Source organism: Heterodontus francisci, chromosome 21, assembly GCF_036365525.1.
Source record: "Heterodontus francisci isolate sHetFra1 chromosome 21, sHetFra1.hap1, whole genome shotgun sequence".
Classification (NCBI taxonomy): Eukaryota; Metazoa; Chordata; class Chondrichthyes; order Heterodontiformes; family Heterodontidae; genus Heterodontus; species Heterodontus francisci.
The window spans coordinates 12,655,733-12,678,662 of record NC_090391.1 but is presented as its reverse complement, the minus strand read 5'-3'; positions in this window follow the sequence as shown (position 1 = coordinate 12,678,662).

Genomic DNA, 22,930 nt, shown 5'->3' with positions numbered 1-22,930 from the left:
TCGCAGCATATTTTTTGAAAATGTCTCCCACTTACTGAAACAGGCAATGGGATACATTATTAGATTAGATTAGATATACAGCACTGAAACAGGCCCTTCGGCCCACCAAGTCTGTGCCGAACATCGGCCACCCATTTATACTAATCCTACGTTCCTACCAAAAATCCCCACCTGTCCCTATATTTCCCTACCACCTACCTATACTAGTGACAATTTATAATGGCCAACTTACCTATCAACCTGCAAGTCTTTTGGCTTGTGGGAGGAAACCCACGCAGACACAGGGAGAACCCGGAATCGAACCCGGGTGCCTGGAGTTGTGAGGCTGCGGTGCTAACCACTGCGCCACTGTGCCGCCCTACGCTTCTGGAGAATAGAGCACACTAACCAGATTACTGAACAGCAAAGTTCAAACTTCATTATGAAACAAAGTTTAAACAGTAATGAAGTAAAACAATATTATACAGATCGTTTTTAAAAAAAGTACAACATTTTTTTTTCAAAGCCCCTTTCTACCGTAACCAATTTGTAATGCCCTTTTTACCATAGTCTCTTCACACTCACAAACACATATAGACCGGTTAACCGAAATTAAAAGAAAACATGTTTTAGATCAGCGCTCTATTACAGACAAAACAAGGGACAAACAAAACCCGGGCCGCTCACTTGCTCACCCGTGAAGAAAAACAGATGAGACAGGCTGCACAATATTGTCACATTGTCCAACCACCGAGAACATGCAGACAGGTCACTGAGATCCCCGTGGGACAGTTCTCTTCAGGCGGCATTGATAATATAATTTTTATCAGACTTTTTTTTAAATACAGTTAATAAGATGAATCGACACTGTGGACTTCACAGGGTCCTTTACAGAATTTTTACGAAGCAACCTGGGTTGATGTCTTCTGTCAGTTTTTGAAACATCAGTAGCACTCGACATTATCTCCATTCAGAAGCTAACACACACTCACTGACACACAAACAGAAAGCTTCTCAGTTTTGTTTCCCATCCCAGGTGTTCTCTGTTACTAAAAATCTTGACCAACCAACGGAGCGCTTGTCATTTTTCTGCCCCTGTTAGCAGGGTTTCTGCTGTATGCATAATCCGAGTCATGTAAAAACGTTGTTGCCAATCAAACTCACTCAGTCCCCTTGATGGCTCCCTTTAAAAAAAAAGTGTTCAAACATTTATTCAGCTTAACCCTAAATTCGTTTAAAAATATTGTAACAAAACAGAATCACTTCCATAACACCTCAAACCTTGGAGGAGGAAGCACCATTTTAAATGTATTTCATTGTTAAGTGTGGGGTAAATGAAAAAAAAACATTTTCATACTCGTTCTCATTCATTCCTTTCATTCAAATAACTTAAACAAAGTTAGATTCTCGATAAAGCATCTGCAATTACATTATTTTGTCCACAATGTGGATAATCCTTAAGTGATAAGGTTGTAACAGTAAACCCCATTGGAATAGTCTGGCATTCTGATGTTTCATGCTTTCTGTAATGGTTGTCAGGTTATGATCAGTATATACCAGTGTCTCTCTGCAACTGTGGCGGACATCGTGTTCAAAATTATTAACAGCGAATAATAGACGAAGGTGTCCTTTTCCACTGCGACATTGTCTTTTTGACGTCGATTTAGTCACGACCAAGGCGGGAGGAGTACACTGTTAATTCAGTCCCACTTCCCTCCAGGTCACAATATATTTTAAAAATTCTCCTACTTCCTGAAGCAGTTAATCAGATGCACTATTTGTCCCTTGAATAGAATGCACTAACATGTTTCTTTACTGAACAACAAAATTAAACGATTATTATAAAACAAGTTTTAACTAGTAATAAAGTAAAGCAATATCATGTAGATTTTTTAAAAATCCAACATTAAATTTTCAAAAAGTCCAATTTCCACCTTTCCCAAATCTTAAAGTCCCATTTTACGTTATTCCCTTCGCACTCACACATGCACATTCCGTTGGTTGAAAAAAAAATTAAATAGGATTTTTAGATCAGAGCTTTATTACAGACACAAAACACAACCGGGCCGATCACTTGCCCACTCCTGAAAAACAAAAAGAGGACACATGCCGCACAAAACTGGCACACAGTCCAACATTTAATCACACACAGACAAGCCACCGAGATTCCCCCGGGACAGCTCTCTTTAAGCAGCATTGAGAATTATTTTTAGCAGGCTTTTTTCAAATGCAGCAAACAAGGTGAATCGACACAATGGAGTTCACATGTTTTTTTTATGGAATTTATGGCAGGCGAGCTGGGTTGTGGTCATCTGTCCTTTTTTGACACATCAGCAGTGCTTGACTCGATCTCCTTCAAAAGGTAAAACCGCACACACAGACAAACAACTATGAAGCGTGTTAATTTTCTGCCCATTCCAGATGTTATCTGTTAATACTGGCCCGGTCCTGTCAAAAGAGCCCTTGTTCCATGTCAGCCCCTGTTTGATGGGTTTTTGCTCCAAGCCTAACCCAAGCCATGTGACGACAAGCAACGTTGTTGCCAATCCGGCTCCTTCAATCCTCTTGATGGCTTCTGAAAAAAATTGGTTCAACATTTATTCGACTTAAACATAAATTCCTTTTAAAAAAAGAATCTATTTCAAATCGCTATCAATGAACCCAACTATTCATCTCCACCACTTATACGGCTTTCCCTTAAATTCTATTCACCTCAACTCCACGTGGTAACAGCTACGTATTTGCAACATCCCCTTAACATAGAAGTCCCTCCTAAATTCCTTCTTTGATTTATTAGTGAATATCCGATATTCGTGTCTCCCTCAGAAGTGGAAACAACTTTTCCTCATTTCCAAGATCCTTCTCCTTAATGGTTCTAAAAGCCTCTGTTAGGTCACCCCTCAGTCTTTCCCTATCTATCCGACCACCATAACTCACTTGTCTGTGCGGCTATCATTGCTTAAAGAAAAAACTGCTGAACATCTTCCAGTTCTGATGAAAGCCTAAACATTAACTCTGTTTCTCTCTGCACAGATCCTGAGTGTTTGCAACATTCTGTTTGTTCTTTAAATAACTCAGACTTTCCTTAGGCTCAATGTTTTTCTTTTGCTCACGTACTTAGACCTGGATGTTAAGAGGGGTAATTTACAGTTGGGACCGGAATTGCTGTCAGCAAAAGTGGAAGTCCTGCTTTTCTGACATGCTGTGGACTTTTAGCGGCACTGAGTGCGTACTTTGCACTTGACAGGCGCGGAAGTCAACCTAATAGACGAGCTTTGCTTTCAGTTGGGTGCGAAGGAGTCTGGAGCAGCTCGCAGGATCATGTAGGTATGAACGATGAACCATTGCAAAGGAGCGGCTGCCTGTCTGATGCCAGAAGTTTGGGAACCACAGGCCCGGGAGGGGTATCCAAAACACAGGGATGACAATTCCCAAATAGAACGGGAGTGTCCTATCATAAGGAATGCTTCAAATCTTGGGGAGTGCGGTGGCCGAGCGCGAACTTTGTGGAATGAGGTTCTTTACAACTTTCATAGAGTGTAGGCATCTCTGGAAAGCATTTTTGGCCCATCCTTAATTGCACTTGAGAAGGTGGTAGTGAGTTGCCTTCTTGAATTGCTGCAGCCATCTGGTCCAAATACACTCTCTGTGCTGTAAGGAAGGGTGATCCAGGATTTTGATCCTTCAACGGTGAAAGAATCGCCATATATTTCCATGTCAGGATGGTCTGTGACTTGGAGGGGAACTTGCAGGTTGTGGTGTTCCCATGCATCTTTCGCCTTTGGCCTTCTAGGTGGTAAAGTTTCCAGTTTGGAAGATGCTATCGAAAGTGGTTTGGTGAGTTGTTCCACTGCATCGTGTATATTGTACACACTGCTGACACTGTGCATCAGTGGTGGAGGGAGTAAATGTTTAAGGCGGTAGATGGGGTGCCGATCAAAAGATCTGTTTGTCCTGCATTGTGTCGAGTTTTCTGGGAGTGTGTGGAGCTGCACCCATCCAGGCAAGTGTGAGACTTACGTCACACGACTGACTTGTACCTTGAGGATGGTGGGGCACAATTTTGGGAGTCAGAAGGTGGGTTAGTCGGCCAGTAATTCACAATTTCTGATCTGCTCTTTAAACCGCAGCATTTATATGGTTACTCCAGTTCAGTACCTGGTCAATGGTAACACTCAGCATGTTATTAATTGTAATTCATCGAACGTAATGCTACGAAGGTCAAGGGAGATGGTTAGATTCCCTTTTTTTGGAGTCCACCATTGCCTGGTACCGATGTGGCATCAATGATTTACGCCATTTATCAGTCAAATCCTCGAGGTTGTCCAGGTTTCACTGCATATAGATTTCTTCATCATCGGAGGAGTTGCGAGACAGTGTGGTTGGAGTTCAATCCCCGCCACTGCTATGGTTCTGAATGCGCAGGAGTGTCCAATCCCGGACAGGGTAGAAGGTGTCAATTACTAACACTGCAGTGGGACAGATTGTGGGAAGGGTCCAATCTCAGACTGGGCGTAGGGAATCCAATCTCCAGCACTGTGGTTGTTCAGATTATGGGTTGTGATCAATCCTCGGCAAGGTGGACGGAGTCCAATCCATGACACTGCAATGGTTATGATTGTGGGGGGTGTCCACTCGTGGATAGGGAGCAGTGTGTCCAATCCCTGACTCTGTGGTCATTCTGATTGTCTGAGGTTTCTAATAGTGGACGGGGTGGAGGTATCCAATCCCAAACACTGCAGTCGGTGTGATAGTGGGGAATGTCCAATCCCAGGCAGGGTGGAAGGAGTCCAAACCCCGACACTGCAGTGGATCAGATTGTAGGGAATGGCCAATTCCACACAGTGTTGAGGGAATCCAATCACCGATACTGTGGTGGATCAGATTGTGGGAATTGCCCAACGCTGGACAGGGTGGAGGGAGTCCAATCCTCGAGACTGTCGTTGTTCAGATTGTGGGGAATGTCTAATTCCAGACAGGGTGGACGGAGAACAATCCCCGATAATCAGGGTGGTTTAGATTGTGGGGAATGTCTAATCCCAGACAGTCTGGAGGGGGTCATATCCCCGATCATCTGGTGGTTTACATTGGGGTGAATGTCCCGTCCCAGATAAGGTGGAGGGAGACAAATCCCCGATATTCTGCTTGTTCAGATTGCAGGGAATGTCCAACCCTGGACAGGGAGGAGAGAATCCAATCTCCGATAATCGGGTGGTTTAGATTGGAGGGAATATCCAATCCTAGACAGGCTGGAGGGAGACCAATCCCCGATACACTGGTGGTTTAGTTTGGGGGGAATGTCTAATTCCAGACAGGGTGGAGGGAGATCAATCCCCGATACCCTGGTGGTTTAGATTGCGGGGAATGTCTAATTCCAGACAGGGTGGAGGGAGATCAATCCCCGATACACTGGTGGTTTAGATTGGAGGGAATATCCGCTCCCAGACAGGCTGGAGGGAGACCATTCTCCGATAATCTGATGGTTCAGATTGGTGGGGCATGTCCAGACCTGGAAGACTAAAGGGAGACCAATCCCCGATACACTGCAGGTTTAGATTGCGGGGAATATCCAATCCCAGTCAGGGTGAAAGGAGACAAATCCCCGATACGGCAGTACTTTCGATTGCGGGGAATATCCAATCCCAGACAGGCTGGAGGGAGACCAATCCCCGATACTCTGCAGGTTTAGATTGCGGGGAATATCCAATCCCAGACAGGCTGGAGGGAGACCAATCCCCGATACTCTGCAGGTTTAGATTGCGGGGAATATCCAATCCCAGACAGGCTGGAGGGAGACCAATCCCCGATACACTGCAGGTTTAGATTGCGGGGAATATCCAATCACAGGCACGCTGCAGGGAGACCAATCCCCGATACACTGCAGGTTTAGATTGCGGGGAATATCCAATCACAGGCACGCTGCAGGGAGACCAATCCCCGATACTCTGCAGGTTTAGATTGCGGGGAATATCCAATCACAGGCACGCTGCAGGGAGACCAATCCCCGATACTCTGCAGGTTTAGATTGCGGGGAATATCCAATCCCAGACAGGCTGGAGGGAGACCAATCCCCGATACACTGCAGGTTTAGATTGCGGGGAATATCCAATCCCAGTCAGGGTGAAAGGAGACAAATCCCCGATACGGCAGTACTTTCGATTGCGGGGAATATCCAATCACAGGCACGCTGCAGGGAGACCAATGCATCCCATTTGAATTTGTGTCGGGGTCCGGACCTAATGGGGAAAGCTGGGCATTCAGAATAACCGGTGAATCACGTTAAATTTGAGTCTGGTGCCTGCAATTAAATATTTAATATGCTGAGGTGCCTCCTGAAAGCACTCGGTTTCTCCTAGTCCTGCCTCTGTTAAAGCTGGATGTAGGGCTATTAGAGGCGGGGTGAGATCCCTGGTTAAGATTCTTAACCTCTGACCCACACCCAATACACTTGTTTTTGGTTCGAAAATCCGGCCTTTACTGTCTGGGTCGGACTCGGAGCTTGTTTGATCAGTAATTTCAAGGACCATTTTTCCTTTTCTCTATTGTAGCTAATTTATTGGAGATTGTGATCCTGTCCTGGGGAAATTGCGTTCTCTCCACCGGCACCACCCGTTACCTGGTCACCATGGCAACAGCGGATCTGCTGTTCATTATCACTGAGGTGATACTGTGGCCTGTCGCTTATTATTATTTCCCGCCATCTTACCTAAACAACGCTTCTGTGTGCAGTGTTATCGTTTTCCGGAGTTGTGCAGCCACAGACTATTCTGTCTGGTTCAGAGTTGCTTTCACTTTTGATCGATTTGTGCTCATCTGTTCCCAGAAGCTGAAAGCAAAATATTGCACTGAGAAAACTGCAGCTGTGGTTTTAGCAACAACCTGCATTCTATTATGTTTCAAAAACATTCCCTTTTATTATGCATATGAACCTGGAGAGTTAACAGACAATGTACCAAGGGGCTCTTATATAAAGTCAAGCTATTTTAGTGAACCCGGATGGGTGGGATTTGACTGGTTTGATAAGGTTTTAACCCCATTGATGCCAATTGCTTTAATTCTGTTATTCAATGCTCTGACGGTCAGGCACGTTTTAGTGGCCAGTCGAGCCCGTAAGGGACTCAGGTGTCAGTGCAAGGGAGCGAATCGCAGTGACCCAGAAATGGAGAGCAGGAGGAAATCTGTGATATTACTCTTTACCATATCTGGAAACTTCATACTTCTGTGGTTTTTATATTTCATATATATTTTTTGTATATTATAACACGACAGGAAGAGATCCTGGGGTTTACAACAAAAAAAAAGAACAAAGAAAATTACAGCACAGGAACAGGCCCTTCGGTCCTCCAACCCTGCGCCGATCCAGTTCCTCTATCTAAACCTGTCGCCTATTTTCTAAGGGTCTGCATCTCTTTGCTTCCTGCCCATTCATGTATCTGTCCAGATACATCTTAAAAGACGCTATCGTGCCCGCGTCTACCACCTCCGCTGGCAACGCATTCCAGGCACCCACTACCCTCTGCATAAAGAACTTTCCAAGCATATCCCCCCTAAACTTTGCCCCTCTCACTTTGAACTCGTGACCCCATGTAATTGAATCCCCCACTCTGGGGAAAAGCTTCTTGCTATCCACCCTGTCTATACCTACCATGATTTTGTACACCTCAATCAGGTCCCTCCTCAACCTCCGTCTTTCTAATGAAAATAATCCTCATCTACTCAACCTCTCTTCATAGCTAGCGCCCTCCATACCAGGCAACATCCTGGTGAACCTCCTCTGCACCCTCTCCAAAGCATCTACATCCTTTTGGTAATGTGGCGACCAGAACTGCAAGCAGTATTCCAAATGTGGCCGAACCAAAGTCTTATACAACATTAACATGAACTGCCAACTCTTGTACTCAATACCCCGTCCGATGAAGGAAAGTATGCTGTATGCCTTCTTGACCACACTATTGACCTGCGTTGCCACCTTCAGGGAACAATGGACCTGAACACCCAAATCTCTCTGTGCATCAATTTTCCCCAGGACATTTCCATTTACTGAATAGTTCACTCTTGAATTGGATCTTCCAAAATGCATCACCTCTCATTTGCCCGGAATGAACTCCATCTGCCATTTCTCTGCCCAAATCTCCAATCTATCTATATTCTGCTGTATTCTCTGACAGTCCCCTTCACTATCTGCTACTCCACCAATCTTATTGTCGTGTGCAAACTTGCTAATCAGGCCACCTATACTTTCCTCCAAATCATTTATGTATATCGCAAACAACAGTGGTCCCAGCACGGATCCCTGTGGAACACCACTGGTCACACGTCTCCATTTTGAGAAACTCCCTTCCAATGCTACTCTCTGTCCCCTGTTGCCCAGCCAGTTCTTTATCCATCTAGCTAGTACACCCTGCACCCCATGCGACTTCACTTTCTCCATCAACCTACCATGGGGAACCTTGTCAAACGCCTTACTGAAGTCCATGTATATGACATCTACAGCCCTTCCCTCATCAATCAACTTTGTCACTTCCTCAAAGAATTCTATTAAGTTGGTAAGACATGACCTTCCCTGTACAAAACCATGTTGCCTATCACTGATAAGCCCATTTCCTTCCAAATGGGAATAGATCCTATCCCTCAGTATCTTCTCCAGCAGCTTCCCTACCATTGATGTCAGGCTTACCGGTTTATAATTACCTGGATTATCCCTGCTACCCTTCTTAAACAAGGGGACAACATTAGCAATTCTCCAGTCCTCTGGGACCTCACCCGTGTTTAAGAATGCAGAGGCGAACCCCAGTGATTTCATCAATGAATGTCATATTTACCCCGAGAGAGAAAGAGATGACGGACAGCTGGATGACAAGAAATACACGAATGACAGGGGGAGTTGGCTTGTTTGGCGAGGGGGTTTGGGGGAGTGTTTGGCTTGTAGTCATACATGCCAAAGAGCAGTGTGATGGCACAGAAGAAGTGAAGTTTGATGAACCGGATGGAAGGGGTGGGGCAGGTGGAGAGTCAGAGAATTAACTGCAGGACAGCAGAGGGAACAGCAGCCAAAGAATTTTCTCCAGAGGTTCGATTCTCAGCGTCAGCTCAGAAAGCAAAACTTGGACCAGCAAATGCTCAATGCTGCAGAGGCTGGAAATCCCACCTTGTTAATTAAATATTATTTCTTGCTTTACTCTTGGAAACATAATTGATTCCATCTCCCTTCCATTTCCCCCACTGGTTATTTCCAACCCTCTCTCTCACACTCACCTACACCCCGCCTCTCCCCCTCCCCCACCCCCCGATTCAATCTATGTGTGCGAGGGTTTTGAGCAGGGAGATCGTACCCATGTTGAGGAAGTGGGGATGGGCTCAGCACAGGAGCTGACAGCTGGCTCCGCAACATGGCGGCTGCTCAGTCGGAGCTGGTTGAGTCTCTTCCTGGCTCCCATATTAGCTGAGATTGTTAAGAGTTCAGTCCACTGAGTAGCTGCCCCACTCTCCTGGAACTCTGTGTCAATATCTCTCTCAAAAGACAAAAAAACAACCTTTGAAGCCTCTGTCCTTGCAAAATGCTGCCCGATCTCCAACTTCATTTTCCTCTCCAAAGTCCTTGATTCTGCTATCGTCTGCCACTTACATGCCTAACTTTCCCTCCAATCAGTATTCAGTCCCTGCCACAGTACTGAAACGGCTCATTTCAAAGTCACAAATACCTCCAATGTCACTTCGACAAATGTAGAATATCCCTCCTCTCCCTTCTTGGCCTGTCTGCAGCCTTTGACGCATTTGACCACAACGTCCTCTTCGAATGCCTCTCCAATATCGTTCAGCTGTGTGGTACTATTCGTGCCTTGTTTTATTCCTATCTATCTGATCTTACCCAGAAGACCACCAGAAATGGCTTTGCTTCCCATTCGTGCAACTGTCATTTGCCCCTCCTAATTATCATCAACATGCTGCTCCTCGGTGACATCATCCAAAAAGAAATCACAGAATCACAGAATCAGAATCACAGAGTAATAAAGTGCAGAAGAGGCCCTTCGGCCTATCCAGTCTGCACCGATGCATTAAAGACACCTGACCTGTCTACCTAATCCCATTTTCCAGCATTTGGCCAATAGCCTTGAATGTTTTGACATGCCAAGTGCTCATCCAGTTACTTTTTAAAGGATGTGAGGCATCCCGCCTCGACCATCCTCCCAGGCAGTGCATTCCAGACCGTCACCATCCTCTGGGTAAAAAAGTTCTTCCTCAAATCCCCCTTAAACCACCTGCCCCTCACCTTAAACTTGTGTCACCTTGTAACTGACCCTTCAACTAAGTGGAACAGCTGCTCCCTATCCACACTATCCATACCCCTCATAATCTTGTCCACCTCGATCAGGGCACCCCTCAGTGTTCTCTCCTCCAGTGAAAATAACCCAAGCCTATCCAACCTCTCTTCATCGCTTAAATGTTCCATCCCAGGCAGCATCCTGGTGAATCGCCTCTGCACCCCCTCCAGTGCAATCACATCCTTCCTATAATGTGGCGACCAGAATTGCACACAGTACTCCAGCTGTGGCCTTACCAAAGTTCTGTACAACTCCAGCATGTCCTCCCTGCTTTTGTAATCTATGCCTCGATTGATAAATCAAGTGTCCCATATGCCTTCTTTCACCACCATATTAACCTTCCCTTCTGCCTTCAGAGATCTATGGACAAACACGCCAATGTCCGATTGCTCATCGGAACTTCCCAGTGTCTGGCCATTCATTGAATACTTCTGTGTCACATTACTCCTTCCAAAGTGTATCACCTCACATTTATCAGTGTTGAATTCCATCTGCCACTTTTCTGCCCATTTGACCATCCCGTCTCTATCTTCCTGTAACCTAAGACACTCCACCTCACTCTTAACCACTCGGCCAATCTTTGTGTCATCCACGAACATACTGATCCTACCCCCCACATAGTCATCGATGTCGTTTATAGAAATGACAAACAATAGGGGACCCAGCACAGATCCCTGTGCTATGCCACTGGACACTGTCTTCGAGTCCCGAAAACAGCCATTTGTCATCACTCTCTGTTTCCTCCAGCTAAAGCAATTTTGAATCCACCTTATGAACTAACCTTGTATCCCATGTGCATTTGCTTTCTTGATAAGTCTCCCATGTGGGACCTTGTCAAATGCTTTGCTGAAATCCATGTAAACTACATCAACTGCACTACCCTCATCTACACACCTGGTCACATGCTCAAAAAGTTCAATCAAATTTGTTAGTCATGACCTCCCTCTGAAAAAGCCATGCTGACTGTTCCTAATCAAATTTTGCCTCTCCAAGTGGAGATAGATTCTCTCCTTCAGAATTTTCTCCAATAGTTTCCCTACCACTGACGTGAGACTTACTGGTCTGTAATTCTCCTGACTTATCTCTACAACCTTTCTTAAACAGTGGGACCACATTAGCTGTTCTCCAGTCCTCTGGCACCTCCCCCGTGGCCAGAGAGGAATTCAAAATTAGGGTCAGAGCCCCTGCAATCTTCACCCTCGCCTCCCACAGCATCCTGGGTCACAAATCGTCCGGACCTGGAGATTTGTCCACTTTTAAGCCTTCCAAAACCTCCTATACCTTGTCACTCCCTATGACAATTTGCTCAAGAACCTCACAGTCTCTCTCTTTAAGTTCCATAGCGACATCCTCATTCTCTTGGGTGAAGACAGATGTGAACTATTCGTTCAACACCCTGCCAATGCCCTCTGGCTCCACCCAAAGAAATCCCCCTTGGTCCCTAATGGGTCCTACTCTTTCACTGGTTATCCTCTTCCCATTGATATACTGACAGAATAACTTGGGATTTTCCCTACTTCTACCAGCCAGAGCTTGCTCATATCCCCTCTTTGCTCTCCGAATTGCTTTCTTAAGCTTCATCCTACACTTTCTATCCTCCATTAATGCTTTCATTGATTTTCTCTCCTTGTATTTGCTAAAAGCCTCTCTTTTCCTTCTCATCATACCCTCTATGTTTCTGGTCATCCATGGTTCTCTGGGCTTGTTGCTCCTACCTATTATCCTGGAGGGAACATGTTGGGTATGTACCCTCCCCATTTCCTTATCGAATACCGCCCAATGATATTCTGTAGATTTCCCGACAAGGAACTCTTTCCAGTCTACCTTGGCCAGATCCTGCATTATTTTCCTAAAATTCGCTCTCCCCCAATCCAAAACCCTTTCTTACCCTTTCTCTCCAGCAACTACAACCCTTCCTATGTCTGTAGCCTCCTCAGCCAATACAATGCTCCCTATCTATGTCACCTCCTACAGCCCCTACAACCATCCCTGGCAACGTCACATCCTCCAGCCCCTCCAACCATACCTATCTCTGCAGCCTGCTCCAGCCCCACAGCACTCCATAGCTCTGTCACCTCCTCCAGCGGCTACAACCCTCCCGATCTCTGTAACTTCCTCCAGCCCCTACAACCCTACCTATCTCTGTAACTTCCTCCAGCGCTTATCTCTGTAACCAACTCCAGTCCAACAGCCCTCTCTAGCTCTGTAACCTTCTCCATCCCCTCCAACCCTCCCTATCTCTGTAATCTCCTCCAGCCGCTACAACTCTCCCCATCTCTGACCCCTACTCCAGGCCCAACAACGCTCCCTACCGCTGTCACCTCCTCCAGAGATACAATCCTCCCTAACACTGTAACCTCCTCCTGCCCCTAAAACCATCCCCAACTCTGTAACATTCTACAGCACCTAAAACCATCCCTATCTCTATAAACTCCACCAGCCTCTACATCCCTTCCTATCTGTCAAATCTGCTCCAGCCCCAACAACCCTGAATATCTCTGTAAACCCCTCCGCCCGCTACAACCCTCCCTATCTCTGTAATCTCCTCCAGCCCCTACAACCCTCCCCATGTCTGTCACCTCCTCAAGCCCCTAAAAACCTCCCTATCTCATTATCCTCCTCCACCCCGACAACTCTCTCCATCCCTGTAACATCCTCCATCCCCTAGAACCCTCCCTGGCTCAGTCACATTCCCCAGCCTCTACAACCCGCCCGACTTCTGTAATCTCCTCTAGCCCTACAACCCTCTCTTGCTAAATCACCTGCTCCAGCCCCTACAACCCTCCTTATCTCTGTGACCTCCGACAGGCCCTCCAAACCTCCCTGTCTCTGTAACCTCGTTTGCCCCTACAGACCTACCTAACTCTGTTACCTCTTCCAGCGCCTATAAACCTCTCCAGCTCTGTCACCTACTCCAGCCCCTCCGCACCTCCCTATCCCTGTAATCTCCTTCAGGTGCTACAATCCTCCCGATCTCTCTACCATGCTCCAGCCCCGACAACCTTCGCTATCTCTGAAAACTCCACCAGCGCCTTCAACCATTCCTTATCTCTGTCACCTTCTCCAGGCTCGGAAATCCTCTGTATCTCTGTACCCTCCTCATTCCCGGCAACATTCTGGGGAAGGTGGGACTTGTACAAGAGGGACGGGTTGCATCTGAACTGGAGTGGCAGCAATATCCAAGGTGGGAGGTTTGCGAGAGCTCTTCGGGAGGGTTTAAACTAGTTTAGCAGGGGGATGGGCACCGGACCTACGGATCAGTGGATGGGGTAGCTGTTGAATAGGCAGATACAGAGTGCAGAGTGTCTGTGAGGAAGGTTAGAAAATTGACACGACAAAGTTGCAGCCAGTATGATGGGTTGAAGTGTGTCTATTGTAACGCAAGAAGTGTCAGGAATAAGGGTGATGAACTTAGAGCATGGATCAGTACTTGGAGCTACGATGTTGTGGGCATTACGGGACGTGGATATCACAGAGGCAGGAATGTATGTTGGATGTTCCGGGGCTTAGATGTTTCAAAAGGAATAGGGAGGGAGGTAAAAAAGGTGTGGGAGTGGCATTGCTAATCAGGGATAGTATCACAGCTGCAGAAAGGGAGGTCGTAGAGGAGGGTTTGGCTACTGAGTCATTATGGGTGGAAGTCAGAAACAGGAAAGGAGCAGTCACTTTGTTGGGAGCTTTCTATAGACACCCCAATAGCAACAGAGACACGGAGGAACAGATTGGGAGGCAGATTTTAGAAAGGTGCAGAAGTAACAGGGTTGTTATCATGGGAGACTTCAACTTCCCGAATATTGATTGGAACCTCCTTAATGCAAATAGTTTGGATGCAGCAGTTTTTGCCAGGTGTGTCAAGGAAGGTTTCCTGACTCAATATGTCGATAGGTCGACTAGAGGGGAGGCTATGTTGGACTTGGTGCTTGGAAACCAACCAGGCCAGGTGGCAGATCTCTCGGTGGGAGAGCATTTCGGTGATAGTGATCACAACTCCCTGACCTTTACTATAGTCATGGAGAGGGACAGGAGCAGACAGGAAAGGAAAATATTTAATTGGGGGATGGGGAATTACAATGCTATTAGGCAGGAACTGGGGAGCATTAATTGGGAACTGATGTTCCAGGGAAATGAACGACAGAAATGTGGAGGTTGTTTAGGGAGCACTTGCTGCGACTACTGGATAGGTTTGTCCCGATGAGGCAAGGAAGGGATGGTAGGGTGAAGGAACCTTGGATGACAAGAGATGTGGAACAGCTAGTCAAGAGGATGAAGGAAGCTTACTTAAGGTTGAGGAAGCAAGCATCAGACAGGGCTCTAGAGGGTTGCAAGGTAGCCAGGAAGGAACTGAAGAATGGACTTAGGAGAGCTAGAAGGGGACATGAAAAAGCCTTGGCGGGTAGGATTAAGGAAAATCCTAAGGCGTTCTACACTTATGTGAGGAACAAGAGGATGGCCGGAGTGAGAGTAGTGCCGATCAGGGATAGTGGAGGGAACTTGTGCCTGGAGTCGGAGGAGGTAGGCGAGCTCCTAAATGAATACTTTGCTTCAGTATTCACTCGTGAGAGGGACCTGGTCGTTTGTGAGGACAGCATGGAACAGGCTGATATGCTCGAACAGGTTGAGGTTAAGAGGGAGGATGTGCTGTAAATTTTAAATGATATGAGGACAGATAAGTCCCCGGGGCCAGACGGGATATACCCAAGGATATTACGGGAAGCGAGGGAAGAGATTGCCGCGCCTGTGGCGATGATCTTTGCGTCCTCACTGTCCACTGGAGGAGTACCAGATGATTGGAGGGTGGCAAATGTTATTCCCTTGTTCAAGAAAGGGAATAGGGATAACCCTGGGAATTGTAGACCAGTCAGTCTTACGTCGGTAGTGGGCAAATTACTGGAGAGGATTCTGAGAGACAGGATTTATGATTATTTGGAAAAGCAGGGTTTGATTAGAAACAGTCAGCATGGCTTTGTGAGGGGCAGGTCATGCCTCACAAGCCTTATTGAATTCTTTGAAAATGTGACAAAACACATTGATGAAGGAAGAGCAGTGGATGTGGTGCATATGGATTTTAGCAAGCCGTTTGATTAGGTTCCCCATGGTCGGCTCATTCAAAAAGTAAGGAGGCATGGGATAAAGGGAAGGTTGGCTGTCTGGATACAAAATTGGCTGGCCCATAGAAGTCAGAGGGTGGTAGTAGATGGAAAGTATTCAACCTGGAGCTCGGTGACCACTGGTGTTCCACAGGGATCTGTTCTGGGACCTCTGCTCTTTGTGATTTTTGTAAATGACTTGGATGAGGAAGTGGAAGGCTGGGTTAGCATGTTTGCCGATGACACGAAGATTGCTGCTTTGTGGATCGTGTGGTAGGCTGTTGTAGGTTGCAACGGGACATTGACAGGATGCAGAGCTGGGCTGAAAAGTGGCAGATGGAGTTCAACCTGGAAAAGTGTGAAGTGATTCATTTAGGAAGGTTAAATTTGAATGCAGAATACAGGCTTAAAGATAGGATTCTTGTTCGTGTGGAGGAACAGAGGGATCTTGGGGTCCATGTCCATAGATCGCTCAAAGTTGCCACCCAAGTTGATAGGGTTGTTAAGAAGGCGTATTGTGTGTTGGCTTTCATTAACAGGGGGATTGAGTTTAAGAGCCGCGAGGTTCTGCTGCAGCTTTTTAAGGCCCTGGTTCGACCACATTTGGAATATTGTGTTCAGTTCTGTCGCCTCATTATCGGAAGGATGTGGAAGCTTTAGAGAGGGTGCAGAGGAGATTTACCAGTATGCTGCCTGGACTGGAGGGCATGTCTTACGAAGAAAGATTGAGGGAGATGGGGCTTTTCTCACTGGAGCGAAGAAGGATGAGAGGTGACTTGATAGAGGGGTACAAGATGATGAGAGGCATAGATAGAGTGGATAGCCAGAGATTTTTTCCCAGGGCGGAAGGGCTATCACCAAGGGGGAATAATTTTAAGGTGATTGGAGGAAGGTTTCAGGGAGATGTCAGAGGTAGGTTCTTTGCACAGAGAGTGATGATTGCGTGGAATGCGCTGCCAGCGGTGGTAGTAGAAGCAGATACATTCTGGACATTTAAGCGACTCTTGGATAGGTACATGGATGATAGCAATATGAAGGGTATGTGGATAGTTTTATCTTAGAGTAGGTTAAACGTTCGGCACAACATCGTGGGTCGAAGGGCCTGTACTTTGCTGTACTGTTTCATGTTCTATGTTCTAACTCTGTCGCATCTTCCAGCTCAACAGCCCTCCCCAGCTCTTTCACCTTCTCCCGCCCCTACAGCCCTCCTTATCGCTCCAACTGCCTCTCGCCCCTACAACCCTTTAAATCTCTGTAACCTCTTCCATCCCCTTCAACCCTCCATATCTCTGTATCCTCCTCAGCCCCTACAACCCTCCCAATCACTCTAACATTCTCCAGCCCCGACAACACTCCCTATCTCTGTAACTTCCTCCAGCCGTGCCAGCACACCCTTTCTCTGTAACCTCCGCCGGGCCCTACAACCCTCCCTATCTCGGTAACTTCCTCCAGCCGTGCCAGCACACCCTTTCTCTGTAACCTCCTCCGGGCCCTACAACCCTCCCTATCTCGGTCACCTCCTCCAGCACCACAACCTTCCATAACCTCCACCCCCTACAGCCCTCCCTATCTCTGCTGCCTCCTCCAGGCCGTTATCACATGTCCTATCTCTGTCACATCCTCCAGGCCCGACAACCTTCCCTAACTCTGTCACCTACTACAGGCTCTACAACTCTCCCTCTCTCTGTAACGTCCTCAGCCCTACAACCCTCCTGATCTCTGTAACCTCCTTCACCCCTACAACCTTCCCTGTCTCATGTTTCAGGTCAGTGATGAAGGTTCTGATGAGGGGGTCACCGTCATGCAAAGTTAACTCTGCTTCTCTCTCCACAGATGCTGCCAGACCTGCTGAGCATTTCCAGCATTTTTTGTTTTTATTTCACTTTACATCTATGCCCCCTTGTCACTGACCTCTCTGGGAAGGTAAATAGTCCCACCACAGACACTCTATCCTGGCCCCTCAATACTTCTGACATTTCAATCTAACCTCACCTCAGACTTCTCTGTTCCAAGCTCAACAGCCCCAGCCTATCCAATATTTCCTCACATCAACATTTTTTCCAGACCTAGCAACATCATCGTAAATTTGCACTGTACCCTCTATAGCGCAATTAAATCCTTTCTGTAATGTGGTGACCGGAACCACACAAAGTACTCACGGTGTGGCCCAACCAATGACTTATATAGTTGCAGCATAACCTCTCTCCTATTCTGCACCTCGGCTAATAAAGGAAACGTATTCCCTATGTCTTCCTAACTCTATTAGCGACCTGCCCTGCTATCTTCATGGATCTGTGAACATCCACTGCAAGGTCCCACACTTCTTCTACACCTGGAAGGATTCTCCCATTAATTGTGTGTTCCTTTGCCTAGCTCGACCTCCCCAAATTCATCACCTCACACCTCTCTGCGTTGAATACCATTTGCCACTTTTCTGCCCACCTGGCTAATCCATTAACATCTTCCTGCATTCTACAGCTATTTTGTTGACTATCAACCACACAGCCATTTTTTTGGCATCGCCTCCAATCTTATTGATCATGCCCCCTACATTTAAGTCCTATTCCTAAATATATAGCACAAAAAGTAGTAGATCTATTAGTGAGCCCTGTGGAACGCCACTGGAAACAGCCTTACAGTCGATATATCAGCATAAAAGAGAATTGGCTGTATAACAGGAAGCAGAGAGTCGGGATGAATGGGTTATTTTCAGGGTGGAAAGCTATAACTAGTGGAGTACAACAGGAATCAGTGCTGGAGCCTCAAAGTTGTACGATCTATATTAATGCCTTGGCTGAAGTGACATACAGACTTGGAGCCAAATCTGTTGAGGAGGTGAAGATTGGTAGGAAAGCAAGTTGTGATCAGGGTAAACATAGTCTGCAAAGGGAAATATATAAGTTAAGAGAGTGAGGAAAATATGGCAGATGCAGTATAACGTGGAGTACGATGTGAGGTTTCCATTTCGGTGGGAATTACAGAAAAGAGGACTATTATTTATGTGGTGGGACATGGCAGAATGCTGTGATATGAGGAACCTGGGTGTCGATGTACAGGAATCAGAAAATGTCAGCATGCAAATACAGCAAGTAATTCGGATGGTAAATGAATTGTTGGTATTCTTTGCAAAGGGGATGAAGTAGAAAAGAAGGGAAGAATTGCGACAATTGTACGGGCCATTTGCGAGAAGGCAGCTAGAGCATTGTCGACAGTTTTAGTCACCTTATTAAAGGAGCGATATACTTGCAATGGAAGCAGATCAGAGAAGGTTCACTAGATTGAATCCTGGGATGAGAAGTTTCTCTTATGTCGAAATGTTAGACCAGTTGTGTCCATACTCAACCGAGTTTGAATACTGAGTGTTGATCTTACTGCGAAGTATAGGATTCTGAGGAGACCTGACAGGGTAGTAATTGAGAGGAAACTTCTTCTCGTGGTGGAATCTAGAACTAAGGAGCACAGTTTCATATTAATGGGTCTCCCATTTAAGTCAGACGTGAAGTGGAATTTCCTCTCTCAGACTGTTGTTAGTATTTGAAATTGTCTACCCGAGCGAGGAGTGGAGATGAGTCATTGAATATATTCAAGGCTGAGATCGACAAATATCGATTAACATGAGAGACAACGGTTATGGTGTGGGGGAGAGTGCGGGTGGGGGTTTCAGGTAGGAAAGTGGACTCAAGGACGCGATTAGATCATGCATGATATTATTGGATGGAGGAGCAGGTTCGAAGGGCCGAATAGCCGACACCTTCTGTTGGAGGGAGCAGTACAGAGGGACTACTGTACTGTTGGAGGGAGCAGTACTGAGGGAGTGCTGCACTGTTGGATGGGCAGTACAGAGAGAGCGATTCACTGTTGAAGGGGCAGTATTGAGGCATCTCTGCATAACCAGTGGTGCAATGGAGTGGGAAAACACACTGTTCGAGAGGCAGCAATGTGGGAGCGATGCCCTTTTAGAGGTTAATTACTAAGGGCGTGCTACACAGGTGTAGGGTAAGTACAGAGCCAGCACTGCACTGTGGGAAGTTCAGTATTGAAGAGGTACTGGACTGTCGGTGGGATATTACTGGAGGAGCTCGGCCCTGTCCGCAGAGACAGTACTGGAGGAATGCTGCACTGTCAGAGGGACAGTACCTTTGGGGCCCTGCATTGTGAAGGGGACTATATTAGTGGAAGGCTGCACTGTTCGATGCTTAGTACTGCGGGAGAGCTGCACTGTCGAAGGGCCAGTACTGATGAAGTGCTCCACTGTCGAAGGTGCATTTTTGGGGATGAGACGTTAAACCAAGCCCCTCTGCCCTCTCTCTGGAGTTAAAAGATTGAATAGTACTATTTGGAAGGAGAACAGGGGCTTATCTGCGGTGCCCTGGCCAATATTTTGCCCTCGATGATGATCTGTTTATGATCACCCTGCTGTGTGTGATATCTTACTGTGCGTCAATTAGCTGCTCTGTTTTCCACATTCCAACAGTGACTCCACATCAGAAACATTTGCATGGATGTAAGGCACTTCGAGACATCCCGTGGTTGTAAACAACGCAATGCAAGTGCAAGCCTTTCCTTCTTTCTTTACCTTCATGCCACGAAAGTTAGCTGCAGCAAATATCACTTCAGCTGACCACCGCAAATATCTCTTAAAATGGCCACAGCAAATATCAAAATATGATTTTGAATGACCAGTAGGCATATCACATTAACTGGACTCAGGATACATCTCTGAAAATTGCCAGAGCACATATCTTGTCATTTCATTGACCTAAATATAATTAAAACTTCCACAGAAAATATCACTTAAAATGACCTCACCATATTTAACTTAAAATAACCACTATGCCTGTCAGTTGAAATGGCGACAGGTGATATCACTTAAAATGGTTGCAGTTGCTTATCACATAATATATGTAGCTAGCATGCAACTTAAAATGGTTGCAAAGCATATCACATAAAATGGCAGTCACAAATATAACTAAAAAGCCTACTGTGCTTGTCATTTAAAGAACCAATCGGCATATCACATAAAATCACAGCTGCGGTCATAAATCACTTAAAATGGAACATTGGATCAAACGCATTTTAAAATGGCTGCTGTGCATTTCACTTAACCATGGAACTCAGTATTGAAATGTGCACACTTCTCATTGATGACTCATTGGATTACAGGAAATAGGAGCAGGAGTGTGCAATTCGGCTGGTGAGCCTTCTCTGCCATTCTAACAATGCCATTCAAACTGATCATGGCTGGTAATCTACCTCTACGCCATTTTTACCCACTATCTCCATCAACCTAAATGACATTAATATCCAGAAGTCTATAGATTTCTGTCTTGAACATGCTCAGTGATTGAGCGTTCACAGCCCTATGGGGTACAGAATTCCACAAATTCACCACCATCTTAGTAAAGAAATTCCTCCTCACCTCAGTCTTAAATGGCCTACCCCTTATTCTGAGACTGTGTCACTTGGTTCCAGACTCACCAGCCGGACAAAAATCCTACCCATATCTACCCTGTCACACCCTGTAAGAATGATGCAACTTTCAATGAGATCAACTTTCATTCTTCAAAACTCTAGGGAATACAGGCCCAGTTTCTGCAATCTCTCCCAATAAGATAATCCAGGGTTAATATGCTGAACCTCTATTGCACTCCCTCGATGACAAGTATACACATCTTAACAGAAGGAGACCACAACTGTATAGAATACTCCAGGTGAGTCTCACCAAGGCAATTTACAATTGCAGCAACATATCTTTATAACCTGCATTCAAATGCCGTTGCAATGAAGGCCAGCATACCACTTGACTTCCTAAATGCTTACTGCATCTGCATACTAGCTTTTCGTGACTCATGAACCTGGACACCCAGATCACTTTGGGCATCAACACTTCACAGTCTCTCACCACTAAATAAATACTCTGCCTTTCTGTTTTTATACCATAGTGGATCACACTCTGGAACTGGTTGAAAAAAGTTCACCTACCTTGGCTCAACTATCACCGGTAACCTGTCTCTCGATGCAGAAATCAACAAGCGCATTGGAAAGGCGCCCACTGCTATGTCCAGACTGGCCAAGACAGTGTGGGAAAATGGTGGACTGACACGGAACACAAATGCCCGAGTGCATCAAGCCTGTTTCCTCAGTACCTTTCTGTACAGCAGCCAGACCTGGGCAACGTATGTCAGCCAAGAGCGACGACTCAATTCATTCCATCTTTACTGCCTCCAGAGAATCCTTGGCATCAGGCAGCAGGACCGTATCTCCAATGCAGAAGTCCTCGAGGCGGCCAACATCCCCAGCATATACACCCTACTCAGCAAGCAGCGCTTGAGATAGCTTGGCCAGGTGAGCCACATGGAAAATGGCAGGATCCCCAAGGACACATTGTACAGCGAACTCGTCACTGGTATCAGACCCACCGGCCGTCCATGTGTCCGCTTTAAAGACGTCTCCAAACGCGACATGAAGTCCTGTGACATTGAGCACAAGTCGTGGGAGTCAGTTGCCAGTGATCGCCAGAGCTGGCGGACAGCCATAAAGGCGGGACTAAAGTGTTGCGAGTGGAAGACACTTAGCTGTTGGCAGGAAAAAAAGACAGAAGCGGAAGGGGAGAGCCAACTGTGCAACAGCCCCGACAACCAATTTTATCCACAGCACCTGTGGAAAAGTCTGTCATTCTGGAATTGGACTCTATAGCCACTCCAGGCGCAGCTTCACAAGCCACTGACCACATCCAGGCGCTTATCCATTGTGTCTCGAGATAAGGAGACGAAAGAAAGAAAGAAAGAGAAAGAAACAAAGAAGAAAGGATCACTCCACACTTATTCACATTATATTCCAACTGCCATGTTGTCGCCCATTCACTAAGCCTGTCCAAATCCCCTTAAAGTCTCCTTGCATCCTCCTCACAACTTAATTTCCCACCTAGTTTTGTGTGATCAGCAAATTTGGAAATATTCCATTCGGCCCCCGGATCCAAATCATTTATATAGATTGTGAACAGCTGTGGCTGAAGCACTGATCCTTGCGGTACCCTGTTAGTAACAGCCTGCCATCCTGGCACTGACCTATTTATTCCTACTCTCTGCTTTCATTCCGTTAACCAGTTCTCAATCCATAGCAGTAGGCTACTCCCAATGCCATGTTCTCTAATTCTGTTTATTAATCTCCTGTCCGGGACCTTATCAAAAGCCATCTTAAAATCCAAATACAGCACATCCACTGTTTTCCTTTCTCTATGCTACAAGGAAGATACTAAAAAAAAACTCCAACAGGTCTGTTAAACATGAATTCCGTTTCATAAATCCACGTTAACTCAGCCGATCATATAATTTGTTCCAAGTGTCGTGTTATCTCATTCTTCTTAATAGATTCTAACATTTTCAAGACGACTGACATCAAACTAACGGGTTCGTAGTTCTCTGTTTCTCTCTCGCTCACTTCTGAAAAATGTGGGTGACATTTGCTAATTTGCAGTGTGCAGGAACCCTTCCAGAATCTATAGAATTTTGAATGATAACCACCGATGCATCCATTATCTTT